This window comes from Neopelma chrysocephalum, unplaced genomic scaffold, assembly GCF_003984885.1.
Source record: "Neopelma chrysocephalum unplaced genomic scaffold, ASM398488v2 Primary Assembly neopelma1_23b, whole genome shotgun sequence".
NCBI lineage: Eukaryota > Metazoa > Chordata > Aves > Passeriformes > Pipridae > Neopelma > Neopelma chrysocephalum.
In genome coordinates, this window is record NW_020897692.1 from 2155262 (window position 1) to 2174904 (window position 19643).

Sequence of the window (19643 nt, forward strand, 5' to 3'; positions counted from 1 at the left end):
ATAGACAAAATAAAATTTAATAAGTTCTTTATCATGACATTGAATATTTCATTGTTAAAACATCTTTCCTTTGTATCCCCCTGCTCACCCCTCCTTCCACTGCCCCCTTCTCAGAAAAAAATCAGTCTTTTTCTCAAGTTTATATCAAAGAAAAAAAATATTTTCTTGCGGCAGCTGAAAAGCCTCCTATCCAAATCCTGAATATTTAATAGAAAATAAAATGATATTTATTTTTAAGTGCATTCTACCTTCAACACAACTGCATCCTCACAACAAATCTATTGCGTTGTCCTGACATAGTTACTGCAAAGGTTTTTCCTTTGCTGTCCCAAGGGCCCAATTGATTTATCTGCCAGAAGCCTAAAGCCCCAAAATAAGATCGCTTTGAGTTTACAGAGGTCATTTTTCATTGTCTAAATAAAAATTTCTAAACAAAAATCTCTCATCCTGTTAACCGCAGGGTCCTTATCTCCCCAGAGGCTAAAGAAACCTGAGAGAAGCCATTTCAATTCTTTTATGAAGAAAGATAAAAGCAAGTTTTCGATTAGAAAGCCAAGGAAAGGCTTCTTATTAAATGGTGGTAACAGTAGTCGAAAAGGCAAAACTGTTCAAGGAAGGGGGGAAAGAGGGAAATCATTATGCATGAAGCAAACACTATACATGAGGCTGCCAAGGCAATCTGAGGCAGTGACATTCAGGAAGAGAAGGGAAGTTCACAAGCCTTTGTAACCAGTTGTAGCTCATTCCCATCTATTTAAAAAGAACTGTTTTATCAGGCATGTTTTCTTAATTGTGTGTCCATAGCTTTATCAACCAATATTAACTGCATGTTGGAGTAATTATGTATTCAGCTCCACTTTCTCTTGATCTGTCATCATTCAAAGCACTTAGGCAGTGCTGACTGGATTTTGAGATGGCATGTGATTCCAGCCCTGGAATAATAGATTCTGCAGGGCTAAGCTAAAAGTGAAATTATTAGAAGTTACTGCATATTATTCAAAGTTATGATAAAGTGAGATAAACAGAGACATTAATGGTGATGCACTGGGAAATTATCCAGACCTCTGAAAGCAAAAGATTTCTGCTGTTTGGAAAAATTCTCAGTATATACGACTGAAGTACCCGATTAGTGTTTTCTTGTCTCCTTCCTACATAACAGAAGAAGAGAAATGAACAGCATTTAGGATACTAGGTAATTCTTCAGGATGCCAGCTCTAAATATCTGACCTACTATTTAAAATGCCAAGTTGAAAAACCCACCTATAATTACTTATGAGAAAAAAATCCAGGAAAGGTTTTGAGAGTGGTTTTCCCCTAATAAGGATGTGAATTCAGAACTCTCAGCATTTAAGATTTTCTCATGCACTAAGTTATATTTCTAAATATCTAGGTGAAATCCATACCCAAATGAGGATGATATGGTCATATCCCTCTCCAGCAGAGCAAAAATCCACATTTGGATTTACCTGTGATTGTCACTGGTAAAATGTAGCAGACAACACTGTCTGTGAACATGGCATACTGATAGATAGCAGGTCTCCTTAATCTCTTATATCCTGAAAACAATTCAGAAAATCTGAGGTGAATTTTTCCACCCCTTCCCAGTTGCTTCCAGTGCATCCTTGAACATGATGCCTTTTTTCATTGGTGAGAATATTCTTACCTATCCTAGATGACACAGTGCTTCCCTGCCTTTACGCATAATTCAACTGAACCAAAATGGAATTATATTTCCGTCTTTCCCTGCTCCCTTCCCCTGCATCTCTATGATAACAAGTAATTTTTCTGCCCCAAGTTTATATTTGCAACTGAATTTATGCTCTTGAATGGAGCAAAAGAAAAATTTAGTTTACTCAATTCAAATCAATAAGAAAGTTTTACGTTTCTAAAGGCGGCACATCTCTTCAACTTCAGTGAGGGCAGGATTCCACCTCTAACATGTAGCTTTGTGATGTTAATAACTTCAGCAAATGCAATTTAATTTATGCAGCCATCTTTTTTACCTGTATCTTACTTTTATATATTTCTGTACTTACAATAGAGATATCTATCTCTAATTTTAAAAAAAAGCTATGAAAATTAGATTCCAACTAAACCACAATTTGCCATGCTTACTTCATTACTTTTCATATTTAAATGTATCATCTTTGCAAAGAACAGTCGTACTGTTCAGCAAAGTCCTGATCTAACCCCTAGTGCAGTCAGTGGGGCCCCCTCCCATGACTGCAGCAAGAGCTGGATCAGGCCTTAAACATGGGCCTTCTAAACATGCCTTTTCGTCATATACTCATCTAGTTGTTGATCTAAATGTAGCTGACTGTTTCAACCAATGCAGGTGCCTTGTCTTGGCAAGTGGAGTTCTAAAATTTGATTTTCTGGGCGTAAAATATGCTGGTTCCCAAATGTGCCTTGTGCAAGAATAAATTATTTTTTATATTACTTTTTTTTTGTATTATTACTTAAGACATCTTTGAATATCTTGCATACCTTGTGTATGTTTGGATTCTAAAAATGTAAAGCAAGGCGATTTAATGTGCCCAAAATTATCAAGAATTATGAGAGGAATTAAAGTTTTGAAATGTCTACTTTTCACTTTAGACCTTGAGACAGCTTTCTCCTTATCAAGGAGAGAGTTAAAGAGACTAAAAGAGAAGCTGATCAGCCAAAAAATCAGAAATTTCACAACAAAAGTTTCTTCAGTCTAAATACTGATTTTTGGAAATCAAAGACAAATAAATAGAAAATAAGGCCCACATTTATCATAGTAAGGATGATTAGCCATCAGAACAGCAAAAAAACACTGCCAAAAGTGACGCCAAGATTGGTCGCCTTTCTAAAAGGTACAAGCCTTGTCTGTACAGAGTTACTGAATATAAGGCAGAGATTAATACCAGGATGTCCTACGGCCCCTGCTAAACAGGAGGTCTGACAAGACAATCCAACACCCCCTTCTGACTTTAAACCCCTTCAAATACATGAAACCCGGGAACACTTTCTGTTGGAACACATTTGCTACAACTGCTATGATTCACCCTCCTTTTTACTCTCTGGGGCTCCCTGCCAAACACAAGAAAATAAGGTTTTAAGCCCAGAAGGATTTCTACAGTAATACAAGATATTGATCCCTGTGTTGTTTTCAGCAGCAGTTTGTTTCTCTGTCCAGGTTCCTTAGAATCCCAGTGTGCCCAGCAGGTTAATGCTGAGTAACTATAAGATGTTAGGAAAACCTGACACATACTTTACTATATAGTGTTATGTTATCCAGAGACAGCAAAAATGACATTGGCATAGATTCAAGCCAGTGTTTATGTTTATTAAAATCTGGTTGTATACTGAAAGACAAGTTACAGCTTACAGTCTGTGGCACCCATTCTATGCCAATTTAGGTTAGCAGGGGTTGTGCCACCTTCAAAAGGCCACAAGCTGAATGCAAGCACGGAAGATGGGACTGATGCTGGAAAGTTGCACAAACACAATGAGCCACATATCAATAAATTCAACAGGCATCTTATTGATTAGAAAACAGAGCAAAACTCAACTCTGCCATTTTGATAGAAAATGCTGTGCTCCGTTCTTCTTTTCTTGGGCCTGAGTAATTCAAGAGATGATAAAAGAATTGATTCTGTCCACTGTTCACCAAGACACCTCTTGGTCTTTTAGTTATCAAACTGATGCCTAGTAATAACATAGCTCCTTACATCAATGCATTTTCTATCACCTATTGGCAATATGAGCATCAGAGGGCTTTCAGATGGTTTATTAAATTACTTGCAGGAATTTTTGTGTGACTTTTTCTTTGAGTGCAGGCAAATGTCCCATTAAAATAAAAATTTCCCAAGCATCAGTAAACAGACTTATTCACAGTTATTTACCGCTGTGGAGCTTGCTCCAGAGTCTCTGCAGGTAGGACCAATACAAAACTGGTTAAAGGTTGCATTACTCCCAGACAAACCATGTATCTCTTGCACAGTTGTTACCATCACTGAGAAATACAATATAATTTTGAGTAATTTACAAAATGGGCCATTCTCAACTGACGTGTTTGATCCGCCCTTTTCCCCTCGAAAGACTATGCAACTTTTGTCATATAGGTTTTCCAACAGCTGCAACTGTTCCACAGAACTCCAGAAGTTGATTCTCTAAGAGAAAACCAGTGTATGCATTAAAAGATCAAATAAAGACTGTAGATGCTGGTCTATATGTGTTCTTACCTTGCTATATGGGTGAAATAGCAATGAAAAAAATGAAATTTTCCATTTTGCATATTTTAGAAATGTCTATACTATGAATCTTTAATGTTCTATTGGGTTACAGCCTTTAAATAGTCAAAACAGAAAGTTTAGGGAGGGGTGATTTGCATTTTTTACACAAAAGGAATGAGGCTGAAACGTGTTCTCTGATATTGTGGCACTCTGCCTTTTTAATTCCCTTAACTTTCTTAGATGCTTGACCATCACTTGCTCACATGTCCAGGGTCAAACATGCACCAGGCTCAGGGTTAGAGAGGAGTTTTCTTTCTAGTGACTTCAGGAAGAGTTCAGGAGGAGTCTGGAGCCCTTTTTCTGCAGGAAGGGCCACAGAGTGTAGGCAGGATCAGCGGGGCAAGTCTTTCCTCATCCATTTCCACTCACAACACAGTCCTCAGGTGCTGGTAGAATCCTCATCTCTCCTTTTCTTGCTAGAGGAAACAACAATTGTGTCCTATGACAAATTAACTTAACCAAAGTCCCTGGGCTCAGGATAATGTTTCACTGGTGCGACAGATGCAGCCTGTGGTTTAGAGGATATTGGATGAGATGACCTGAATGTTCTCTGAAGCTATGCAACTTGTTGGCATTTAAAAATCATAGACATATTAACAAACATCTGTTACGCTACACATCATAACATTTATTGTAACATACTGTACAATATGCTCCACTATGTTAGTGATAATAATAACTATGATAATTACACATACAAAAAAGGATGTGCAACTCAAAAGCATTAGGTAGAACCAAAATATAAATATCTCTGACAGAGAGTTCTCATTTATAATGTAAAACCTTACATGAAAGAAAAACACAAACAACACAAGACATCTGAATTGCAGCTCCGATTGAGATCCAAACAAACTAAAGTTAGGTGTAAGGGCAATGTGTACCCAGGGACATAAATAAATAAAAGGAAGCAAGAAAATAGCCTCTTTTTACATCCAGACAGTCCAGAGAATAATAATGTACTAGTTTTTCAAATCCAAGTACCTATTGAAGATTGTAATGACTTCAGTCTAAAAAGCAATGCTGGAAAGCCTCTTCAGAGATTGCAAGCTCCCACTGTGCAGAAACATTGTGTCACTGCACACGGGTGAGACAGACAAAAGAAATACTTCAAGGAAAGACGTGGGGAAGCACTGGATGATGCACTTTCCCAGAAAACCTAGTTACAGTTTTATCAGTGACAAAAAAAGAAAAGGGGGGGGGGGAAGTGGAGGGTGGAAGGGTTGAGTCATTTCTTGCCATAAACTGAAAATGCTGCCTCAAAATTGATTACCCTGCAAGCAGAGAAACTTAAGGTATCCCTTTATTTTGTCAGAAATGGTACCAAAAATTTACCATGAGAAAGGATTGCAACATGGTTTGTGGTTTTCCACACATTCTGCAGTAACCTACCATTCCAATTTGATCTCTCCGGGCTTCTCTACTGACCTTTCCATACAGAAAAAAAATCAGAAGTGCCGAAAGAGCTGTGTTAATCATCTTGCAACTTGTGTGCCTGCAGCTTGTTTTACGTTATATATCTAACTTGCTTTAAAAAAAAATCAGCATAGATTGTTACACAAACAAAAGACACACTAATTAAGGTGAAATTACTCAGACTACTTCAGTTTATTTAAGCGTGTATTATCATTTAAAGATGCTGAACACTGTATACAGCATCAATAGTAATTACATTTTATTTACTTCCAAGCGTTGATCCAGTATAATATTTATGAGGTAGAGAAAAATATTGTACTTTCAGGAAATTAAGTTTTCCAGGAATAAGTTATCTAGGTTTCTTGTTTTTTTCTTAATCAATTCACAATAAATCCATTTGACTCCATGTTTTTAACAACAATACAGAGAAAAATCATGATATTTTTATTAGAGGTCAAAAGGACAAGAAAATATTTCTGAAAGCCTTTTTTAAACATAAAATTATTAACACTTAAAGGGAAAGAAGATATCTCACATTTTGAGTTTGAATGAACCCATTTATATGAGAGTTGCAGAACAGCATCAACTGAAAAAGGAGTGAAAGGGGAACTCAGGATCTCTTATAGGAGGACATTCTTTATTTTGAAAAATACAAGTATAAAAGATTGATATCGTCGCAATGGTCAGACATCTGAGAAAAATACACTAAGAGGCTTCTTTCCATACTAGATTAAGTCATTCCCAACTCTGAAGCTTTACTACTTTGAGTACAGTCAAGGTCTTTGTGTTTCTTGCACTTTTCAGTCAATACTTTTCCTAAGTCCTATAGAAATGGAGATATAGAAATGGACACTCAGAATTCTCAAGGAAGATGTCCAGGTAATTGTCAATATCTGGATTCCCAAGGCCAGCACCCACATTTTGCTCTTGGCAAGTGACAAACACTGACAGAGAGGAAACTTCTGGGTGTCAATCAGCCCCACAGGGAGGGGCTGGGATGGAGTATGGAGAACATCCTCTTTAAGCATCTCAGCAAAACATGCTGAAACATGCAAAGAAGTAGCAGTAATTTTGACTCAGAGACATTTATGGGACATTAAAGGGAGGGGAAATTCCTTCAAAGATTGACTTTGCAGCCCTTTGTTGCACTAGTTCCCTTCACTTGGAGAACACGGCACACTTCTGAGCAACAACACTGGATCCAGATTACGTACAAAATACCACTTATTAAAGAGGCTAGAAATTTAAAATACAACAACAACAACAACAAAAACCAACAGAAGAAATGATACTGTGCAAACAAATGTGCAGTAATACTTCATCAGTAATGCATATATGCAAAACTCTCTTCAGGTGCAGAGATATTCCTTTTCAAAGCCACATTAAAACTGCAAGCTCTCTTTGGTGATTCAGAGCTTTCACTTTCTTGTCTGATGTTTGTGCCACACAGAAAGAGAGTGCAGCCTCTCAAACATTTTTTCCCTTAAGTATCTTAGCTAAAACCCAAATGGGTGCAGAAAAGCTCAGAGCAATAACCATATTTATCAGTACTCATGAGATCAGAGGTCTCTTACCTAACCGTAACTATGATACTTCCTGACTGTAGGTTCTAATCATCACTATGAAATTTGGGGCATAACTAAATAATTGTTATCCTAATAACATTAGTTGATCTGTGACATAAACCATGGAAACCACTATAGTAATGTGTGTTTTACTTTGTTTTTTCAGGATTCAAAAATAAATAAAAAGATGAGGAAAGCAGAAAGTAAAAATAGAAAAAAATAGCAGGATATTGCTGCCACTGATGTCTATGGCAACTGGCAGAAATCCCATCCATTTTAATGGGAGTAAGATTTTCAATTTTTAGTACTTGTGCCCTACATATCTTTTGCCTTCAGCTCTTCTCGTCAGCATTGATTACATGATGTTCTGGAAAATGAACCTCTAAAATGCAGTCTTGGCCTGTTGGAAAGGTTTACTCTTTTTTTTTCTTTTCTGTAACTTATGCTCAAATTTCAAACATGGGCATAAGGATTATATTTTTATTTTACTACATAAGGGCATTGAACAAGTCTTGATGCTGACAGAACACTTTATGTGATATTTAACAACAAAGAAGGAATCTCTGTCAGCCTAGAATTCAACAGAGCAGGAGTTGGCTAAATTCATGGCACGGTGTGGGAAAATTACCTCAACACTGTCTACTTTTGCTGATTTTTCCTTATGCTGACACTTCTGATGCCCTGAAAGTTGCTGTGCTCACATCCTCTGCTGCTGGTGTCAAAGAACACTCTCAGTCTTCACATGCCAAGATGAGGAAAACCTATTGTAATGCCCAAAAGACTTAACTCCTGTCAAATATATTCATTTAACACAAGCACTCTGGTCTATTGCTCTGAAGTCTTAAAGTGATGGTATGAAGGAGGAAGGAAGAGAAAAACAGGCAGTAGCTTTAAAACAAAATCTTTAATTAATAGATAGAACCACTCCATTTCATTGTATGAGAAAGAGGCGAAAAGTATTAGCCACAAAGACAGAATTAGATTTTCAAATTAGTGCTATACACAAAGGATTGCACACAATCCTACTGAAAAATAATAACTTAGAAATAACTCCCTCATGTGAAAAAACCCCCTACTTGTTCATATACTGAAGACACAGTCCTTCTTGTGTCCAGACTTGTCTCTGAGGACTGCTGTCATCACTTCAGTCACTTTTAGACATTACTGTAGTTAGAGAATTGATACCTTCTGTATTTAAAAAAAAATAAAATTAATTTGTTCAGCTATTTGGGGTGCAGTCTTCACTTTTTTTTTTTTTTTTCTATTCTTATCAAGACTATAGAAGCCCAGTTCAGAGTGAAATAACTTCTTCCTGTGCTACTGATTCACTAAGCTAGGCGACTATCCCACTCCACTCCTTTGTCCTCTCCATTTCATTAAGTTCACACATATGGGAATAAAACACTTTCAGAACAGGGCCAACAGCAAGCCAGTCACATCAAACTCCTGATTCTATGACATTATAAGAATGTGTTCCTATGCATGTAGGGATTCCTACTGATGTTAGCATCCCCTCATGGGTTGACAGAACTGAACACAATATCTTGACTTGGAAGGGACCCATAAGGATCATAGAGCCCAACCACCTTAGTTTTAGGTAGCCCTGTGAGGAGCCCAACACCCCGGGACTCCTCACAGGACTACCTAAAACTAACTCAGAAGGCCAGATAGGCCATTTGTTTGGCTTACCACATCCACCAGCTCAGTTGTATTTGGGTTTCATAGCTGTAAGGTCCCTGTCCAACTTCTTTCATCATCAGACTTCTAAGACTGCCACATCATTTTAGTATTTGCTTTGCAGCATACACAAACAAATTAGAAGAAATTTAAGAATAATCTCAACAAATGTCAAAGAACATGATGCGGCTACAAGAAAAAAATCTAGCAACATCTACAAGGCAGGTGAAATAATCTATCTGTGCAGCCCAGGAAGGTCTGCATGTACCTCTGAGTCCTCATGTTGGAAAGAAGTGGACCAGCTGAGGTGCAGTTTAAATCATCAGGCCTGCAAAGAAAACCCGAAGGAACTGGGCCTGTTTAACCTTAAGCCAATGAAAATGGAAGGAGTCTGAGCAATGGCTGCAGTGTGTTTGCTTAGTCCATTTTGGGTAAAAAAAAGAAGTAATAGAGTTAAGCTTCTGAAAGAAAAAATGATTGCAATGAAGCACTGTACTGAATTCCCTGTGCAACAATGAAATTTCACCCACTGAGGGTCTTTCAGAGGAGGCAGGACAAACTTGAATGACACAGGTATATGTTGATCCTGCACTGGGACCGTCCAATTTGTGGCCACAAAAAACAAAACAAAAAAAAACCAACCAAAGAAAAAACCCCACACTTTTGCCCTTATTATTTTTCAATCAGTTATTCTTGAGAAGAAAGACAGAAAACTTTTCAGTGTATCTCTCCCATTCCTGCCCTTTTTCCCTTCTCAACCATTTTGTTTCCTATAAATTATCCCAGAAAAAAAACTATTTATTTTCCTCTGAAAACATGATAAAGTTCAGGTAAAGTAAGAGTTTGGTCTGAATGACCCTTACTTTCATAGGAAAACACTTTACAAATAGGATTTTTGTAAAATACCTACATTTGCAGACACCTGCCTATACAAGTGTATACTGAAGAGTCTGATTTTTTTTTTTCCATCCACTTCATTCTCAGAACAGTGCAAGGAAATAGCTGGTAGCAAAGGAAACTTTTTGAGGGTTGCCATTCAAATCAGGACACACACAGAGCTTCTCTATTTGCTTAGATACTATAAGAACTATCTATATAGCCAGAGAAGTAATTTTATAAACAATGAAAGCATTTCTACTGAAAAAAAAAAGATTTTTCAGAACAAAATACAAACTTTTTACTAATCCTAATAATCATGATAAACCTGCAGGAACTTTTGAAACAAGAACACAAGAAGATACAATGAGAAGTGTAAGAGGAAAATAAGAGAAAATTAATAAGGAGAAATTCAAAATATATTATTTGAAGTATGCAATTTTGTGAGGTGTTTTCCAAGACTAATGATTTGAGATTTGATTCAATTGCAAGTTAGATCTGTAGAGCACCTGTAAAATCTCCTATTCTTGCTCACATCAAAAACTATGATATGCTTTACACACTTCCTATTTAGACCGTAACAGGGGCTGAAGACACACAGAGCAAATCCAATAATTCTGAAGTGTTGTGCTGCTAGCTTTAGCCTATCCTGCATTTCAACTGGGTAACACTAACAAGTGCTGCACTTCTTTAATATCTAAACTCTGCAAATGAAAATGGCTCATTTAATTTTAAATGTAAGATGTAATTCTGATCTTGTTTCAGTAAGGGAGTGTTTGGCCCTTTAAAAGATTCTTTTCTTTAAGTAATCACAGTCTTGTACCTCAGTATGTTTGGTTTTCCTCAGACAGTCTTTATAATCAATACACCAAAGGGAGTCAGTACAGCAAAGGGAATGCAACATTTCCTGACATCACCTATTTATCTAACACAAAACTGGAAAGATTTTGAAGGCAATGACAACACAGAGAGAGCAGGGTCTGGCCACTAGTTCTGCCCTAGCAGAACAGTTGATTCCTTAATTCACCAGGAATCTGTCTCCTCATCCTGACTCTGTGTGCAATGTTGAGTTTGAGCTGCTCTTGTGCTATGTTTTTTTTTTCTCTTCTTTTTGTATTTGTTCTTAATACTGAAACATTTTTTAAAATACTAAAAAGAGCATACAAACATACAACTAAACCCAAAAAATCAAGCATGGCACAGTAGGAGAAGAAAGCTTCTGGGGAGAGAAAGCAAAACTGTGTGACAGATGGAAAAGTCTCAATGGATGAATGGTACTACTACAAATAAGTAGTAGGCAGCCAGAGGGAATCAAATAATGATTATACAAGAAAAATGAGGGTTTAAAAAATTGGGTAAAAAAACCTTCAGCACTGGAAGAAAATTCTAGAGTAGTAATGTATAATATTTTTATAAGGGAGGTTTTATTATATGCTTCCCACAAAGAGGGAAAGCACTAAAGACAAAGAAGTTAGATGGCTGACAAGTGAGCCAGTGTGGACAGTATAAAAAGCTCAACATATCCTTGGAGAGGAAGGAATGTACTCCAGGATTCGGTCTGGCATGCCCCCAAACATGAACAGATTACTTTCTGGCGATCAATACCTGTAACCACCGGAGGCCTGTTGCAGAGTTTAAAAAAAAAATAAAAAAATCAGCTTCAAAGAGACCTGGTCCCAAGCCCACATTTTATTTTTGCTACTGGGTGCTGAGGTAAGAGCTTTGGACAAGGCTCATTTTTCATCTCTTTATAGGGTTGTGGATTGAGTATGAAGTGTTGCAGCATGTTCTCAGGGCTTTGCTCTGTCGGTTTTCTGTCCCAGAGAGGAGCACTCTCAGGATGACACTCGTCCCCTTTGACCAAAGCTGGTATCAGATCTTTCACAACACCTGATTAATGTCTCCTTTAACATCCATGACTCCTATAAAGGAAAAAAAAAAACTTATTGTTTTATTAATTTAAGTCCCTTTTCCTTTGGACACAGATAGAAAAACCAAGAAGGTTCCTCATTTTATGTGAAATGTCACTGATCAGAAGTTATATCCAAATACAGCTTAGCTATTTTACAGATGTACAGTGGGTACTTTTTCCCAAACTGTAGTATATTTCAATAGAAATTAAACCTCAGATTTTTCCCCATCTACCTTAGTTGCTGACTGGTCTGAATACGGAAAATAAGAGAAGAAAAGAAAATCTAAGCAGCTTTTTAAGGAAACAGCCAAAAAGAAAGAAAAAAAAAAGAACTGTATTATTAATAGCAAACTCCAGGATGATGGATGAAAAGAACAACAATATCCTTTAATCATAAAGCACTAACATTCCAGCGGTGCTGGTAAGTGAATGGAGCAGTGAAACCATTTGAGACTTAAACAGATGGATTAGGAAAGGTTCCACTGTGGGTTCCTGGACAGATTTCAAAACAGCAGCCTGATTAACTAATGCACAAAAAGCAAGTGATTCTTCCAATCAATAAGCTTTTATGTAAGCATATTTGAGTTATAATATTTAAACACAGCAGACAAGTGGGGAATCAGGAATTCCTCATGCTGGGCTAACAAAGCAGTAAGTTCTACTTGAATCTGAAGATCTCTTTTTTTCACAGCAACTCTCACAGGAGTTTTATAGCTAATGTTGTCACCACATGTTCATCAATATATTAACAGCTCCTGATGGTTTTGTGAAAATGATGGTGAGTTCCAAGTCAAAAAGATGCTATTTTTTTACAAATATTTTTTAAAATACTGTTCTAGGGAGAACTTAACCAGATTTTCATTGAATGATGGAAACTACACATAAAATTAATCGACTACCTTTCCCAATGAGCTCACTTTCCACAAATAATTACAGAGAGAGTACAGTCAAAAGCCCAGGTCATAGGGGCTGATGCCTCTCAGTGAGAATAACATATTTATCCTAGGAAACAAATGGAAAATGGTAATGGTTTTATATGGATATTTTTACGTATCTTTATTTCAAAATCTCTTTAAAACCCATTTAAAGGATGTTACAATTTTTAAGGAATTACTGGCAATGAATACTGTCTCTTTATCTCAAATGCCCAGAGTTGCAATTAGAAGTATGATATTTTGTAAAGGTTTCTAAAGTGACCTAAAAATAGTTCTTAATATAAGATGGTGGTGGTGGTGGTGGTGTTATTATTTATAATAACTTGTATTGTTCAAAGGATAGAAACAGACATCAAAATTTCAGGCTTTTTTGTATGATAAGTGGACTTCTAGGCCATGCTGTCTAGTACTCCATTTATACCATAATCGACAAACACGCAGATTTATACTGATTACCTATATAGATTTCCCTTTCTAGCTGAGATCTAGCTACAAGATATTTTATGTTAAACCTTACACTTATGCAGACAGGAATTTTACTTATTTTTCATCAAGTAATATCCTTTATGAAACATTTTGATAGTGTTTCCTGAAGACTAACTTTTTCGTATTTTGAGTTTTCACATTTGGGAGTATTTAGTAGGTTTTCAGACATAGTCCTTATGAGACAAACAAATAATCTGAAGACAACTAAAACAGTCAGAATGTACACAGTAAAAGCACTTCATTATATGACTTTGATATCACAGGACTTTTCATGGCTATCACCAAATTATATCCACCTGTAGAAGCCATAACCCACAGAATACTGTGGAAGCATACATTGATTATGAATCTCTGCTTAGCTGAGCTAACCCATGAACCCAAATGAAGTTTCAAGAGATTAATAAGCAAAATGACTAGTTCAGAATCAACACACACATTTGAAGAACACATCCTTAGAGCCTCATGACTCAGCCAGATCAAACCAGCTTTTAACACAACAAATGAAAGACATACCTCAAGTTTAAGGACTACACTGCTACCAAATTTTCACTGTTTTCCAGTCTGCAAAGTTGCCCCAAGGTTAGAGCAAATTTGCATGAGGAAATATCTTGTTATCAACTATTTTTGAAAATGACAAGGAAATTCATAAGATTTGCGTCAAGGTTTATGCCATTTTCAGTAAAAAAAAAAAAAAGAAACCAAACCCAGAAACTAATATTCGACCAAGTAAGAAAGAACTTCTCAGTTTTTCAAGACACTTCAGAATCAAATGTCTCCTTTAGCTACAAATATGTTCTTGATTTTGCCAGCATACAAAGTAGTCATTACACGTGTAGTATTCGTCACTGTCTTCTTGCCTGCTAGAAGCCAAGTTGTAATTGCACATTGTGATGTCTCAAGGACTTTGCACTGGCCTGAAGTACTAGACTGCTGTGGTGCTAGGACTTTGCCTCTTTCCATCAAGGAGTTTGGACTCCATGACCTGTGGAGTTGCTGGCTTTCCTGTCTCCCCTTTAAATTGCCCAGCCAGGTCCTCTGCTTAGTACATGTGTAGGTCTGAATATATGTATATATTTGCCTTGAGGTTTACAATGGAAATGTTCTTCATAAATTGAAAAAGGATATTGGGGAATAAAATGCCTGCAGCCCCAAAACAAGTAATAAGTCTATTAGTCTACAATATTAGGATAGTGTCTTTCAGACCCCAGGGTATGACCCTCACAGGATGAAATGTCATTCATTGTCAGAGTGACTAAACAGTTGACAGAAGCATGTAGTAAATTTGTAGTATTCAATAAAATCCTCTGAACACAGCAGAGATCCTTCCAATTTTCTGAAAGGGTTCTTATCTTTCTCAGAAAAAAACCCTCTTTTTTCTCCTCAGTCTACATTTGAGTTGTAACCACAAAGTCTGTCTTCTTTTCCTCTTGACTATGAACTTCAGACTGGGGGTGGATGAGGAGGAAGAGTGTGATAAGAAGCCGCTTTCCTCTGGGCCAGGTTGTCGCTAACTCAATCCTAACTATCAGCACATGCTGCATATAGTGTTTGGAGCAATGGCAGCATAAATTCTCTGCTATTTCTAGTCATTCAAATTACGTGACATTTTGTGATGATCTGAGGGCATGTTTACAAGCAGTAAAAATATCCCTATGTCATGAATAGACTAGAACCCAGATGCTATGATTCAACTTCAGCTGCCAGTTACTGCTATATTGAATACAAACAAATTGGAAAGTAAAAACATTAAATTAAGGATATTAAATACATTAAGCAGATTTTGAAGTATTACCCTACTTCTACTTTAAGGGGCACTACAGATTCCAAGAAAGGAAAAGAGTTCGTGCCCACAATTAAAACAGTAAATAGTATTATATTCTGTGTAGCTCCTAGGAGTTCGGTCCTCCACAGTTATCTGTGGGATGCTTCACACTGCCACAGTAGGGCAGTTCAACATGTCAACCTCTTACTGTAAAAATTAACCTGTTTTTTTCTAATACACTTTGAACTCTGTTCAAAGAAGCCCACATCGCATGAAATTCACAGGCCCTCACAGAGATAAAATAATTCTCCCTTTTGGTGCACCACTGAGGAATGCTAAAAATAGTTGAACATATCAGGAAAAAAAAATCTCCTTTGGGGACTGCAGTGTCTTTGCCTCATTTGAAAGAAGAAAATAAATATGTATATATGTGTACAATTAAATCCAATTTCTCTATATGATACTAAGCAGTTAGACTACATTCTGGAGATTCCTGAATCTCAGACCTATCTAATTATTATACTTCTCTATTCCAAATGTAGAAGAACAGTGCATTAATTTAAATTACTGAATAACTAATAGCAGTTGTTACTTCCATTTGCTGTGAAAACATATTAAATACTAACACCTGTAAGAAGCATATAATTTTTTGTAATATATAGATATATGTGCACACATCTAAATGCAGATGCACTTACATGCAGATGTGTGCGTACAATTGTTTGCTACGAAGAAAAAAACTTCCTCATTGCCATCTATACCATGTTGACTGACTTCAGCAGGTGATTTAGTTGGGTGGAGTTTTGCATCAGTGGCATAATGCTTACCATAGAGAGGTTGGATTGACTTGAACCTGAGTCACTGGGAGGACAAAGTTTTTTGATTAAAACCTTGCTGATTAGCCCCAAAAGTGACACTGGTGACCTTGGAGACAGCACTAGGGGTTTTCTTCACTAGAAGCACTGAAGATATGAAACTCTTACAGTACTAAGGCACATATATATGCAGATCTCAACCACTTGCTCCACTCTATTCTCTTCTGAGATATTTTTAGAAATATTTTTAAGGAAAACGTAGCAGCAGTAAAACCAGCTATAGTACATTTGATCTTGAAACATACCTGTATGTGAGAGGCATTGAATAACACTATTATAGACAACACAACAAATTCACCTGAAGTCAAATAAAGGAAATGTATGTTCATTACTGACTGTGGTGAATTTCTTTTGGGATGCTGTGTGCTTTAACGGCCCTTTATTCCTGCCTATATGCTTCTCTAAGTGGAAACCTTCAGACTATATTCACACAAACAAAGTATTACTTGGTGCCAAAACATTGTATAGATACTGAACAATCATCATTAAAGCAGTCAACATCAAGCATTCAGAAATGGTTAACACTCCAAAGCATTTAGGTAGATACAGATACTGTCTAAAAAATAAAAGAGGCTTTATAACTAGTTTTCATCTATCTGCAGAAATATTTTTCCTGTTTACTGAAAGCATTGTGCTTATACATAAGATATTATCAACTTATCCTTAAAATAAAAGGATATTTAGGAGTGGAAATGTTGAAGTTTCCTTTAACAATTGATATAAAATATTACCCTGAATTAAAAATAAATGTAAATGACAATTCATTTTAGTTATTACATCTGGATGTAGCACACCTTTTAACATTCATTATATATATGAGAGTAACCATGTTTTTGTTCATGCAAATGTTCTTGTAGAAAGCACTTTTAGTGAACACTCTGTTGTAATGAGATATGTAGGTCATATCATATGAAATGATTCTGTAAAATTTAGCCACTTGATGCATTTGCAGGTGTGAAATATCTCAAAGGCTCCATTCTGATTAGATGAATTTCAAATTCTGTGACAAGCATTTAACATGCCCTGTGCAGGACTGGGTGTTGAACACGCAAAGATATTTATAAATTCCTCTTTATGCTCTTAATATTAGGGTAATCAGTTTGCTCTTTCCTTTTCATCTGTCACACTTATTTCATGTAGCACACAAGATTGCCATTGCAAACTATCCATGTTTGCTTGGTTTAAGGAAAATCAAAATTATTAGGTTTTTACCAATAATACATTGGTAGCCACTGACTTTACTGTGATCTTTAAATCATGAGGCTCAAGGCAATACAAAGCCAAGGATAAATTTTTGCTTTGCTTATTCTTTCTATAACATTCTGGTTTTCATAAATGCATTTTTTATTATTTTCACACCGAAATCAACCTTAACTCAGAGGACAGATTTTGATAACATGTCTAGGACTTGCCTGCCAACAGTCCAGTTTCAAACAGAGGAACATCCTGTGCATGGCCTCTGTCTTCCATCTCCTAGAGTTCACCAGCTCCTCACCTCCTTTCAGACCTATCAAGTTTGCCCACGGCAAATCTCAAGCTACTGCACATTACAAGATGTCTTCCCTCTGTCTCAGTGCTCCACTTTTCTATATCTTAATCTGACTCCTATAAGGAGTCTGGAGTCACTCAAGTCTGAATGACATTCCTAATCCACCAGTACTTAGAGCTGAACCAAGGTTCAAGGCTTCCTTATCCCTTAGTCCAGAAATGAAGCTTGGTATCTCTCTCAGAAGATCCCATGCTTTATCTGGGCCATCGAGTCAGTCACAAACCCATGCAAGTTAATTGGAAGCATTAGAAGGATTCTTAATCAAGCCATGACCGCTATTAGCAACCGAGTACTGGGGGGAAAGGTGGATAATAATTTTTTGCTATACATAATGATTGTCTTAAATTTGCACATTAGAGAAATCCTCAAACAGTGCACAGGGTCACTGAAATCCTGCTCTGAGGTTCAGCAGTTGCACAAATACACACAGAGCTTATGAGAACTGGAAAAATGAAACCTGTCCAAGATCCTAAAAGCTCCCAAACCGACATGCAGCTTTAATGTGAGTAACTGTAAGATGATTTATTTTTTTCAGATCAAATACACAAAGTTCTGGATGTAATTCAGTTAAGCAGTCTTACATCTTGCCACTAGGACTTTTTTTTTCCTCTGTGCTAAGCTTTAATACCCTTTCAAATGCATTAATGTGTCCCTGGAACAGACGCTTAGAGACTCCTGCACGCTTTGAATATTTCCACTTTAAAGATGACTTTCAGTACTTACTGAGACTCTATGTACCACATCTCTGGCACCAGAGCTTGTAAAACACTACGAGAAACGGCTCCTTGCCCAAAACATGTCTGAAAAGAAATATCTTGCTTCAGGTCATTCCACAGTTAGGAAAAAAAAAAAAGGTGGGACCATCTAAACCACCTCATGGAGATTTATGCAAATATTTGTTTCCCTTTCAGTCAGCTCCCATTTCAGGGGCTTGCCTTTCAATTTCAGGTGTGAACAGTTCCTGCATGCCAAAGAGAAGCTGGGACAAAACCAGTAAGTTTCAACCAGTTTCTTTCTAAAAGCTCTGTGTTCACTCTACTTCTTTTTGTTTTTAAATGCTATAGTGCAGTTCAATATAATGATGGGAGTTCATGCATTAGAAGGATAAATTTCAGACAAACAAGATATGAGTTTTAGTAAAAGGGTCAATACTCAATGTCTGAATTTCAAGTCTGAGAATAAACCTGGATCTTAACAAGCCTCTCATACTTCTATTTTTATTGCAAAGAATTTGCACATGAAATACCTAATTAAGATTGCATTTTACCATCCTATAATGATTCACAGTAGTCAAGCAGGGCTGAAAAAATATTCACTATAATGTTATTATTTAAAATTTATTATTTTGAAATTTGACTTGCAGGACAGCCCTCAAAGCTTAGTTGAGTAACTTTGGTTAGCTACCCAGGTGCTTCTCAGTTGGGTTTTATCTTGTAAAGACACACTGGAAGAGTGTCTAGAAAATTGTCCTGGATGCAACAGGAAATCTCTTCTAGTGCTCTGATCATGTTGCTGTACTACCAGGCAAGTACAGAATTATCCCACCCTCGGCATGGTTCTCAAGAGCACTTTCAAAATGAGTTCTTTCTTTCCTATCAGCACTGAAGCTGCTTGGTAAATGTCTTTCACAGATCTATTGATATTCATGCCTTTAAAATAATAACTTTACGGACACTCCAGATAATGAAATAGAGTTCATGGCAAAATGTGACTGACCATCTACTTACTTGTGGGTCTGAGGAGCTCTTTACACAGAAGCTAGCAAAATGGAAAAGTGGTGTGCAGGGAGAATGTGGAGAATGATTTGCTATGCAAACCTGGCAAAACTCAATGGGGAATTTTGCAGCTTGATGAAAACAAATATTAAAGCTAATCATAACAAATAAAATGATAGTAGTATAAATAAACGACTAAAACATCACAGCATGCAGTTTAAAGTGTACTAGAGGCATATCATCCCTTTAAGTTGAATAAAACCTCACACAAAAAAAAAAAAAAGAAAAAAAAAAGAAAAAAGTGTTTTCTGAGTTGTGAAATCTGGCTTTGCTGAGGGCTAAGAAGACTTTCTGAAATGTTTTGACAGACCACACAGTAAAGTGCATCTAAACATGCATTAGCACACAGCATAAGGAACAAAGAGGAGAAATTAGGGGTGTGCAGGCAGTTGCAGGACTAGGAACTTACTGGGATCCCATGGATGTTGTGGGATAGCTTCCACAACTGCAGTGTTGCAATGGGTGGATACTTGACCTTCGAGGGATGGGCTAGGTTGGGAAGGGAGAAGAGTTTGCCTGTATGTCAGAGCAGCAGAGACGCATGGAGCTATGCCTA